Genomic DNA, 12,653 nt, shown 5'->3' with positions numbered 1-12,653 from the left:
GAGTGTATCTCAAATGAGTGACAAAGGGTTTGGGTCATTCTTCACAAAAGATTGTTGTAGGATTGTTGGACCAGACATGGTAAAAAAGATTAAAGCAATAATCAAAACTGGTCAAACTAAACTTGTTGCTCAAAGAAGTGGCAATGTTTATGTTGTTGATATGTCAAAAGAGTGTCCCAGAGCTGATGCCTGTCTGTTCTCAGCTGTCTCTAACAAAGAGACAGAACTTTGGCACAGAAGGCTAGGGCACACAAATCTTAAGACAATCACAGAAATTTCAAAAAATGGTTTGGTGAGAGGCCTACCACAAAAATTGTTTTCTTGTTCTGAACATTGCATCTCCTGTTTAAAAGGAAAACAACATAAAAGTTCTTATAAGTCCATTGAAGAGTCCAAAACAACCCAGTGTTTGCAAGTGCTGCACATGGATTTGTTTGGCCCAGTTCAAGTCATGAGCCTCAAAAAGAAAAGATATTGTTTGGTTATTGTGGATGACTTTTCTAGGTTTACATGGACTTTCTTTTTACACTCAAAAGATGAGACTGCAGGCATTTTGCAAGACTTTGTGACACAGGTTGAAAAGTAATTTGACCTTCCAGTGAAAAGCTTCAGGAGTGACAATGGCACAGAATTTAAAAATAAGGAGTTGGATGCCTTCTGTGTGAAGAAAGGGATTGTAAGGCAGTACAGCATCCCTAGAACACCAGAGCAAAATGGGGTTGTGGAAAGAAAGAATAGAACTTTGATTGAGGCTGCCAGAACTATGCTTGCAGATTCAGATTTGCCATTAACTTTCTGGGCAGAGGCAGTAAACACTGCTTGCTATGTCCAGAACAGAGTTTTAATAAACCACATGCACAAACAGACTGCCTATGAAATTCTGTATAAAATCAAACCACTGATCTCATACTTCAAGGTGTTTGGCTGCCCATGCTTTATTTTGAACTTAAAAGATTCCATTTCAAAATTTGCAGCCAAAATTGATTGTGGTTATCATCTGGGATACTCAGCCACTGCCAAGGCCTACAAAGTGTTTAATACACGGACCAAGGCAGTGGAAGAGACTTTGAATGTAAAGTTTAATGAACTTTCTTCAATGAAAATCCCAGCAAATCCTGTTGATCTGTTTGATCTTGAAAAGTTTACTTTTGAAAATACTACTATCAAGACTAACAGTGCAGGTCCATCAGAGGATACAACACCAGACTATGGGTATGAAATCATCATCCCTCAAAGGTCTGCCACAAAGGGAAAAGCACCAACTGTTCAAAACAGCTGCCAAAGCTCAACCACTGCTACCTCAACAGTTGTTGACCAAAGTAGCCCATCTACCACTGCTTCCACATCCTCAAACACTGCTGACAAAAGTCCTCAATCAGTGGATAAAAGTCAGCAGTGGTCCACTTCATTACCTCCTATTCCACCACCTTTTGAAGCCACTGCTGGGTTATCAAAGTCACCAGCAGTGGTTAGCTCAGATGATACACATTTGCAGCATTCACCAACAAATGCCATCATACCATACCAAGGAGATTTAATCTTCTTGAGATCTCATCCACCTGATCAAATCATTGGCAACATCAATGAAGGGGTGCTCACAAGAAGCCAAACCCAAAACATTTGTCTTTTTGCTGGTTTTCTATCACTCCATCAGCCAGTCAAGTACCAAGAGGCACTAAAAGACAACAGCTGGGTAGAAGACATGCAAGAGGAGCTCCAACAGTTTAAAAGACAACAAGTATGGGAGCTTGTACCACTGCCAGAAGAGGTTAGTCCCATTGGCACAAAGTGGGTCTTCAAGAACAAAACAGATGAAAGGGGCATTGTTGTCAAGAACAAAGCCAGGCTTGTGGTTCAAGGTTACAGACAGGAAGAGGGGATTGATTATGATGAAATATTCGCCCCTGTTGCAAGATTGGAAGCTATTAGACTGTTCCTGGCCTTTGCTGTCAACCACATCATGAAGGTGTTTCAGATGGATATTAAAAGTGCTTTCCTCTATGGTACATTGTATGAAGAGGTATATGTATGTCAACCTCCAGGTTTTGAGGATCCATTTTATCCTGATCATGTCTACAGGCTAAACAAAGCCTTGTATGGCCTGAAACAAGCACCAAGGGCCTGGTATGAAACTCTTTCCAACTTTCTACTCTCAAATGGTTTCAAAAGAGGTACCATTGATAAAACACTGTTTCTTAAATGGAGAGGGAAAGATTTAATGATTGTCCAAATTTATGTGGATGACATTATTTGTGGAAGCACATGTACCAAAATGTGTGAAGAGTTTAGAGAGCTCATGACAGCTGAGTTTGAAATGAGTGCAATGGGTGAGCTGCAATGCTTTCTTGGTCTCCAAGTACAGCAATTGCAAAATGGAACTTTCATTCATCAAAGCAAATATGCTAAAGAACTTTTAACCAAATTTGATATGAATGATTGTAAACCATGCAGCACACCCATGGCAACAAATAAGCTGGTCATGTCTGATGAAAAGGATGAGCTGATTGACCAAACACTTTATAGAAGCATGATTGGGTCTTTATTGTACCTAACTGCATCTAGACCAGACATCATGTTTGCAACATGTGTCTGTGCAAGAAGTCAATCAGCTCCCAGAAAATCAAATCTCATTGCTGTAAAAAGGATTCTCAGATACATAAAAGGTGCTCCCACACTTGGTATCTGGTATCCAACTAATGGGAATATCAAGCTTTCAGGTTTTTCAGACAATGACTTTGCTAGATGTCACACCACAAGGAAGTCCACTTCAGGAGGGTGCCAGTTTCTAGGTGATTGCTTAGTTTCTTGGCAAAGCAAAAAGCAAGCAGCAGTTTCAACATCCACTGCTGAGGCTGAATACATTGCTGCTGCAAGCTGTACAGCCCAACTCCTGTGGCTTCAAAATCAGTTACTGGATTTTGGTATCACTGCCTTAAAGACACCACTCATGTTGGACAGCCAGGCAGCAGAAAATATCATCAAAAATCCAGTTTCCCACTCTACCACAAAGCACATCGACATCAGACATCACTTTGTGAGGGATTGCTATGAAAAATGTTTGATTTCTCTGCATCATGTCCCAACTAAAGACCAGCTGGCAGATGTGCTCACAAAAGCACTTGATACAGCCACTTTTGAAAGTCTGGTCTCTAGGATTGGGATGCTAAACATGGAATAACAAGCAACATCTTGTTTTTCTATGAATAAAAGCAACAAAATGTTTTCAGAAAATAAAAAATCCATCCTTAAAAATAGCTAAAAATGAAAATTTCATTAAAATCCTTAAAAGTCTGCCATAACCACTGATTGTTCAAAAGTTTGCTCTCCTTTAAAAAGCCTGCCCACTGCTGAAAGGCAACCTCTGTTCTCTCATTTCTTGATAACCTCTGTTGTACAAAAGCAGTGTCTTATCCACTGATATGCTATCCACTGATAGTGAAAATCATCCACTGCTTCCTTACCACTGCCTTCATCAGTTGCTTTCATCAAAGTACTGTCCTTCATTTTTCACCAGGGGTTGTCACGTGGGCAGTACATAGCAGTCAGACCTTTTGTAACGGCTGCCACGTCAGCATTCACTTTCTTCCCCATAAAATCCCCCACTCACCATCAAAACAGGGTTTTACTGTCGAATTGAATTCTTAAAAATTCTCTTCTCAAAACAGTTTTTCTTCTCATTTCTCACAAATTTCTTCGATCATTCGTTTCAAAAATGACAAAATCGAAGCCATCTGCAAAACCCTCATCCAAATCATCATCAAAAACAGCCTCTCAAAAGGCAACTTCCACTGAAATTCCATTCAAATCATCTCACAATCTCCTGGGTCTTCTAACAAAACCAGGAACCACCAATGTTTTCGATTCCATTATTACCATCATGGCAAAATCAAAGTACAAAACTTTGTTCACCGCCGATGCACCAATCTATTTGGCGACCTAAAGGGAGTTTTGGAAGAATGCAACCCTTGAAAAACAAGGAGACATTGCAACCACCATTCACTCTTTTATAAAGGGTAAAGCTGTCCAAATCACACCACAATCCATCTCCGAAGTCTTTCAACTCGATGATCAGGCAGGTAAAACTTCCTTCACTAAAAACGAGTTGCACATTGACTTCATTGAACGAGGGTATGAAGCCACAATGATGAAGAAACTTACCTTAGAAAAAGGTTATTTTCCTCCTGCAACCAGATTCCTATTTCATACCCTCCTACTATGTGTTTCAAACAAAACCACTTCTTTTAATGAGATCCCTATAAAGATTCAAAATCTGGGATATGCAATTCTTCAAGAAGAAAATTTTAACTATTCTCGGGAAATCTTTAAAGATTTGGTTAATAATGTTGAAACCAAATCATTCTTACTGTTTCCAAGGTTTTTAAGTTACTATTTTGCAAAGAAATTCAGTAAGGATGATTTAGCTTTAATAAACCAAGGTGAGATAACTGTAATAAACTGCCTAACATCTGAAACTTTTTCACGAATGTTAGCACCTTGCAAAACACAAGCAGGGGTGCCTGAGTAGAATTTAGCAGCTACCACTGCTCCTCAGGTATCTGCTGCTGAGCCTACTGCTCTAGGTGATCAAAGCAGCAGACCAACTTTTTTGAAACCCACACCTACCAATCCCAAAAAGCAAAACAAAAAGAAAAATCCAAAACCCCCAAACCAATCAAAACGGCAACTCTGGAGGATGAGATACAAGAGTTAATGCCGGTGACAACACAAATGTCACAAGAAACCACTGCTGCTCCTTCCTCACAGCAATTGGTACAAATATCTTAACCCATAACCATAACTCCTCCTGCTTCTTCACAAAAAGTACAGGTTGTACACAAAGGGCCACCACATTATGATGCTCTGGATACACTCGTTTCCATCATCCACAGCTCAATGCCCGGGGCAAATCCTTTTTCTACACCCACCATCACATCCACAATTCCACCAAAAACACAACTACTGTTGGATGCAATCGATTTGAACCAGGCATTACCCAGTCCTTCTCAATCACCAGTTAATGAGAATATACCTCCATAATTGACTGAGCCTGATGTATCATTCTTTGCTAACCCACCAACACAACCTGAGGAGGTTAAACCCCTTGAGTTACAAGTAACTCTTGGTGGTAATCCAAGTGAAGCAGCCATTACAACTGTTGAACCCACTGGTTTACAGTTGGACAGTGGTTACATCAATAAGACTTCCTTGGAGGCAATTCCTTTTATAGCACCTCTGTCAACCACCAGTGGACTTATTTATCCTACTGGCAACATCAAAAGGTTGTCAAGTGTTGAAGGAAGAAGACCCCAGTACCAAGAAAAAGGGGCATCAGTGGTTAATGTTTGGAGTAAACTCCCTACCTCAACCACTGATAAAACCACTGTTAGTGGGAAATCAGATGATCCCATTAAGTTGGGTGATGGTTTAAAGTACCAGAAATTGACGGCTCATGTTGAAAAACTTGATAACTCTGTTGCAGAACTCAAAGATATGCTACAACAGTTGTTACAAGTACAAAAGGTACAATCCACTGCTGTTCCATCTCCAGCACCTGCTCCACAACAGGCATCTGCTACCAAAGAGCTCTGGAATCTATTTCAACCTTTTCTCCATCAACAAGCAAAAATAGCAGATCAGCAACATGAAAAACATGTTCAACAGCTGCGAAATGCAATGGAGTCAAGATTCAAAAACACCCAGGCAGATCTAAAGGCTCTCAAATCTCAGATCCTACACACCACTGGCACTGCTCCTCCACCAGTTTTCTTCATTGGTAAACTTCTCGAAGATAATGCCAAAAAGGGGGAGAAAATTCAGGAATGGAAAAGAAAGGGAATAGAGGATGGCCTCTACATTGCACCAGAAAATTCAAATATGACCAAAAAGATCCCTCTGCCAAATGGAAGCAAGAAAATTGACGTGACCACAAATGCACTTGCAGAAGCAGTTGCATGTGTAAAAAGGGATAGAGAGGCCAAAAAGAAAGCCAGGGTTGATTATCTGGATCAGGGTACTTCAGGGTCAAGAGATGATGAAAATCTTATTGATGAAAAGAAGAAGCCTACAAGAAGAATCAGGCTACCCAAATCCATTCCAACCAGACGTTCAAAGTCTGCTCCAAAACCACCACCTAAAACAGCTGTTGTAACTTCTGCTGTATCCACTACTGTTGGTACTTCAGTGGTTTCAACATCTGCTCCCACTTCAACATACACTACATCCACTGCCTTATCTCCATCACCACCAAAAACAAAATCACCTCCTGCCAAAAGGCAGAAGACAGCAGTTGTTATAACATCTGCTGTAAAGACAACAGTGGTTGGAACACCAGTTGTTTCAACAACTGTTAGTCTATCACAAACCACTGCCACTACAACCACCATTCCATCCAAAACATCATCAGTCCCACCTCAAATAAAGAGGAGAAGGCTAATTCTTAAAGATGATGTCACTTCACCATCCCAAATTTCTTCAAAATCTTCAGCTCTTGTCACAATACCAAAACCAGTTCCTCTTTCTTCAGTACCGATGCACAAGCCCTTACCTCCTGCAGGTGTTCAATTTCCTCTTGAACTAGAAGCTGTTAGAGAAGAAATAAAATCTTTTTATTATGAGGATGACCCTGCCAAAAGGAGTTTCCATCAATAAAAGGATATCCCTGGCCTAAAAATGTTGACGAGTACTTGAAAATCAAGGCCAAGCAAGCAGAAGATATCTCAAAGAAAAACACTCAAGGGAAGTCTGACAAAGAAATTTCTAGAAACTATCAATATCTGCTCACACAAGTCAGCTCTCTTGAACGATTTACAAAAAATGTCAGTCAACAAATTTCAGAAAGAGCAACTGAAACTTTGAAGAAAGACTACATTGAAAGCATCATGGCTCATAAGAAGTACAAAGGAGAGAGATACATGTACAAAGAGTGGACTGTTCCTGAGCTTGAAGATGAAGCAGGAAGAATTCAAGACATGATAAAAAGGAAAGTCACTCACACTTCTCCTGACTGGGCAAAGTTTAGAAAGAATGTACCTGACAAACAAGTAGAACTGAAAAGAATGAGAGAAGAACTGGTTGCTGCTGAATATGGTAACAAAAGACAAATTGCAAGATGGAAAGAAGATGTGGTCAGGACAACCTACAAAAGGTTGGAGGAATTAAGAAAGAAAGATCCAAAAGTTCCTCAAAAACCTGACTATCCTGAAGCAGCAGTTTCAAAAAGACCATCAAAGCTGCAAATCAGGAGAGCCACCGCTCCAACTGGTACTGCCTTTTACAAAAGAAGGAGACAAAGCCAGTTAGGTGCTGAAACAGTTCAAGAAATTCTTACTGGAAATGCCGTTGTGAAAGAAGGCTTGTTGAGAAAGTTAAAAGAAGAATTTGAATTGGAAAACTCTGCTAACACTGCTCAGCCAGTGATGAATAGGCCAGCCTCACCAAATACTTCTGCTAATAAACATCTCCCAAGAAACCCACCAGGCTCAAAAATACAAAAGTGGGAAACTGACAAACAGACCTGCGTATTGACTTTGCTCAGGTCTGGTGGAGAAGTGAAGAAAATATCATGGGAACAAGCTCTTGGCCTGAGTCTTGAAGATTTGCAGGATCTCCTTGATCTTCCACTTAGCAGGGATGATAAAGACACAGATGCCCCTGACTTTGAATTACAATTTAAAGGTCAGATAAGGGAGCTGTTAATGAGGCAATAAAATGTCCACAATAATGAAGAGTTTTGGCATTATCTGTTCCAGGGGGAGATTGTTGGGATTGAACCCTATCAGAGGAACAGATAATTAAAGCCAAAACTGGATCAGAGCAGTGGATCCAGAATAAGCAGATGTTTACATACAAGTCTCTCCCCTTGAAAGTGATTACAACAACAGATGACCTCCTATCTGCTGATCTTGCAAAGTGCTGACCTACAACTGCTGCTCAAGTAAAAGATCTGATGGAAGACTAAAGTCCTGCTGATTCAATCTACTGCCTTGAGTCAAGCACTGCTGATCCGGACAAGTGCTGCTGGGTTCACAGCAGTAGAAGGTTGCAGCAGCTGTTCTAAAGTCTGTTTTGTAATAGAATGTATTAGCAGTAGTTAACACAAGCAGTGTCTGTATAGATCAGAGGTTAGAGTTTGTTAGGAGGTTAGATGTCACTTTCATGGTGACGTCAGCTAAGATGCTCAGTAGTTTGCAAGTGCCTATAAATAGTTCAGTACTTTGTACTGTTCTATTAGCTCTTTTGCATCATTCGTCTTCTTTGCACGAACAAACAACCGAGCTCTGGCTGAGGGGGAGTTTGCATTCATTCATCAATCATTGTAATCGTTGTTGAAATAAATTCAATCTTTCGGTTCATTGTGTAAAGATGTTTGATCAAAGTATTACTCTCGTTTGATTGTATGCAAAGTTTGTTTTCATCTTAATTTCGCTGCACACTCATCCACTTTCATCTTAATTTCAAACACAAAATACAATCAAAATCAAACTCAGATCCGACACACCCCCACACTTTCAAGTATTTATAGGATGATTTCTGTCCCCGCCACAACTCATGAGGTGTTATGTCCTTATTCTTGAAAGGTATTTTATTTAACAAAAAATTAGCCGACAAAATGGCCTCCCCCCACATGTCCTGGCTCATCCCAGAACTTATCAACATGGCATTCATCATTTCTTTTAGTGTACGATTCTTTCGCTCCACGATGCCATTTGATTGGGGTGTATAAGGGGGGGTACACTCGTGTATTATGCCACTTTTTGCACATAATTCCCCGAATTGTGAAACATATTCACCTCCTCTATCATTTCTCACACGTTTTATTTTCTTGTTGAGTTGATTCTCAACTTCAGCTTTATACAAGATAAACTTGTCAATTGCTTCATCCTTACTCTTAAGTAAGTAAACATAACAATATCCTGTATTGTCATCGATAAAGGTAATAAAATATTTATTACCACCTTTGGTGGGAATTGATTTTAAGTCACACACATCAGTGTGAATCAGATCAAGGGGTTCAGTTATTCTTTCAACTGATTTGAAGGATGATCTTGTTTGTTTGGTTTCAACACAAGTTTTACATTTTGTTTTAGAGTCAATGGAAAAAGTTGGTATGTAATCTAATTTAGTTAAACGACGCATCGAATTAAAATTTACATGACCAAGACGTCCATGCCAAACATTAGGAGACTCAACCAAGTAAGCAGAAGTACTAGCACTTTAAAAACTCTTGAGGTAAACATCAAATTAAAAACGCTCAAGTTAATATTGTTATACGTTGTTTATATGGTGTTATATAGCATTATATATAGTGTTATAATACACTTCTCACACTTTGAGCACTTTTTACAGGATCCTCTACCTCTATATATATATATATATATATATATATATATATATTGTTAGTTTGATTGTCAATTGTGTATTATGTTTAATTACCACCATCGTCTTTGAGGTTTATGGATTCCGAGATGATGCGCATATAGTCATATACCATTAGGTCAAAGTAATGCACATGTGCAGTACTTTACATGGTACTTTAGTAATGATGTTTTGTATATATAAAAAATTTAGGTCAATTTTTTTTACAATTTTTTTGTTAAAAATCGCTACATTTTATATATAAAAAAATTAAAAAAATTAGAGTGCACATGTGCAATAGTACATATTTGTAGTACACATATAATGCACATGTGCAATACAAGTTTTTTTTTGAAAAAAAGTTTTTTTATATATAAAAAGTAGCAAAAATTTGTAAAAAAAATTGGTATGCTTTTTAGGCCTTTTAAGTTAGTTTTCGGGTTTTCGCTCTAACTAGTGGTTTTTAATTGAACCTTCCCCTTCTCCTATATAGGGTAGGGTCCATGCGAGAACCACCTTTATTGCGAGAACCGCGAGAATCAATGTGAACATAAAAGGTTAACGTACATTAAGGCTTAACGTACATCACGTACGACAGGTAATTACGCACGTTCATTTTAAAATCACGCACATTATAATTCAAAAATCCAAAATCACGCATGTTGAAACACAATAATCACGCATATTGAAAACATTAATCACGCATGTTATAGAACAAATCACGCACGTTGTTGTACGTGAAGTACGTTAAGCCGTAATGTACGATATACTTTTTCTATATATATATATATGATCCTATAAAAAGTGGCATGTGTGTTAGAAGTGTAGGAAAGAACATGGTGATAACTAGGGCTGGCAATTTTACACGAATACACGAATACACGACACGAACCTACACAACCTTAACAGGTATCGTGTATGGCCTTAACAGGTATCGTGTACTAAACAGGTAGACACGAAACAACCTGTTAATTTTCGTGTCTAAACAGGTTAGATACCTGTTTACCTGTTATGTACCCGTTAAGACATGTTAAGATTTTAATTTTAATTAAATAAAAAATATACTAGTCAAATAGATGGAAATAGGTTAGAGCGTGTGAATCATCCTTCTTTTGTTCAAAAAAGAAAAAGCAAACCCTAATGACCTAATCTCTCTCAAGTCTCTCAAGTATGGTCGCCGACATCATCCAGATCCAGCGCCGGTCATCCACCATGCTTGCATCCACCGCCGGTTATCCACCGCCTTCCCTCAATACAACAACCTCATGACGATGATAACAACAACAACAAATCAAATAACACAAAAGTAGAAGAAGATGAATCTACTGTTCAATCTCATCTACTGCTGACGACTTTGATCCTTCAAAGCCTGTGATTTTTGTTACGGACAGTAAGGGGATCGGTTCCCCTGGTCTCACCTCTCTTGTTGAAGCTCTTGTCACTGAAGGTCTTTATAATGTCGCTGTCTGCGCCCCTCAACTGTAACTTTCTTCTATCTTTATATTCATTTGCTAATTAGTTTACTTGTGCTTTGTGTTACAAGAAGAAGAAACTTGATTCTTGTTGTTTGTTAACTGTTTAGGGCATATTGGATTATTGGCTTTAGGGTTTATGGATTGGGGATTTGGAATATATGTTTTTATATCTCTTTTTAACTTGGAAAGATTACTGATTTGTGAAATCTAAATAAATATTAATATATCCTGCATCCGTTTTTGGATTGGGGATTTGAAGTGATAATATCAGATAATTACTTTGAAATATGTGAGTCTAAGATCTATTTGGTTAGAGAGATTATTTATGGGTTAAATTTTTTAGATTTGTTGAAAATTTGTATACGGTTTGTACGGATAAATCGTTCTCTGGGCACTCGTTTACATACCAAGAATCGATTTCTGTAAGCACTGCAGAAATCAAAGGTGCCACTGCTTATGAGGTTACTGGTAAGCAGCTCAATTTCCCTAATTCCCTTTAGCTCGATGATGGTGAAGTGTGATTGTTTTTTTATTCTTAAACCAAATTTTTCTTTGCGATTGATTCATGTAGGGACTCTAGTGGATTGTGTTTCATATGGTATGTTTTTAGTTTTTGTAGGTGACAATGTGACATCAATCATAATACTCGATGTATTTTTTACTCATAGTTGGTGTTGCATTTTGGTGTGACATACAGGTGATTGTTGGAGTTAACAAAGGTCCAAGTCGTGGCCATGATATGTAAGCAGTTTTTCTTGGTCAAACATTCTCATGTTTATATGTCTACGTGATTAATCAAATTATTGTTTTAACTGCTAACGAGTTATTAATATCCATGAACTTATATTATCATAATCATACAGGTTTTCCTCGAGTGCTGTGGCTGGAGCTAGACAAGCTTTGATTAGTGACGTACCATCTTTATCGGTCTCTTTAAATTGGTAAACTATGCTTTAGTTTTTTTTATTGTTAGTTTTTATGCAGTAAGAACAATTAATAAATTTAACCAAATGTTAATCTGTTTCAGGAAAAAAAGTGAAAGTCAAGAGAGTCATTTTAAGGATGCAGTGTCAGTTGTCAATGCTAAATATGAGTACAATTATATGCAGGTTTGAATTGTTGGAATTAAAGATCTGAGAAGAGAACCATGGGAACTTTGAACTTGTTTTTAATGGATGTATTGAATTATTTAAGTCTTTTGTGATTTACCGTTTATGGATTTTTGTTTTAAACTTGTTAAGTATTCGGTGTTTATAGATTATTTAAGCTGTTTGTGAACTTTTGGCGAGTTTTGTTTCACTAAACAGGTTCTAAATATGTGATTATTTTAGTGTTCGTTAACAGGTATTAACAGGTAATTTTCGTGTATATCGTGTCGTGTTCGTGTTTGAAAAAAAGGACACGAAATCTTATCGTGTCGTGTTCGTGTATGGCCTTTCGTGTATCGTGTCTTATCGTGTCGTGTCGTGTCGTGTCTTATCGTGTACGGGTATACACGATATGCCAGCCCTAGTGATAACACGTGGCATTAATTAAATATTGAGATTAAGGGTATTTGGGTAATTTCATGCAAAATTCAATTAATTTCAAACCACTAACTGAAAGATAAAATCTCATATAACCGCTTTAGGAGATAAAATTTTATTTTTTTTACGTGATATCCTTATGTTTAATAACTAATCTTCATCGACATTATGTGTGATTTTTACACATGCAATTCCAATAGATCTTATTCGTATGGTATTTTAAACTTGCATTCATGGTGTTTTACACCTGCACTCCAGTAGTTGTTCTTCGTATGGTGTTTTACACCTGCATTTACAC

The 12,653-nt window shown here is 38.1% G+C and overlaps 1 long non-coding RNA gene across 4 annotated transcripts; it reads left to right on the top strand.

Moving 5' to 3' along the window:
- Positions 1–10,446: 10,446 nt before the first annotated feature.
- Positions 10,447–12,146, top strand: LOC110899686. Of its 4 annotated transcripts, XR_002570442.2 has the most exons (6): positions 10,449–10,835; positions 11,173–11,297; positions 11,401–11,427; positions 11,527–11,570; positions 11,693–11,770; positions 11,857–12,146. It is a non-coding gene; the product is annotated as an uncharacterized LOC110899686 (long non-coding RNA). The 4 variants fall into 4 exon arrangements; XR_002570441.2 differs by having other exon boundaries at positions 10,447–11,297; XR_004876304.1 differs by having other exon boundaries at positions 10,448–10,835; positions 11,173–11,427.
- Positions 12,147–12,653: the final 507 nt, after the last annotated feature.

The sequence above is a fragment of the Helianthus annuus genome, chromosome 13, assembly GCF_002127325.2.
Source record: "Helianthus annuus cultivar XRQ/B chromosome 13, HanXRQr2.0-SUNRISE, whole genome shotgun sequence".
Classification (NCBI taxonomy): Eukaryota; Viridiplantae; Streptophyta; class Magnoliopsida; order Asterales; family Asteraceae; genus Helianthus; species Helianthus annuus.
This window is presented reverse-complemented; position numbering and strand designations above follow the sequence as displayed.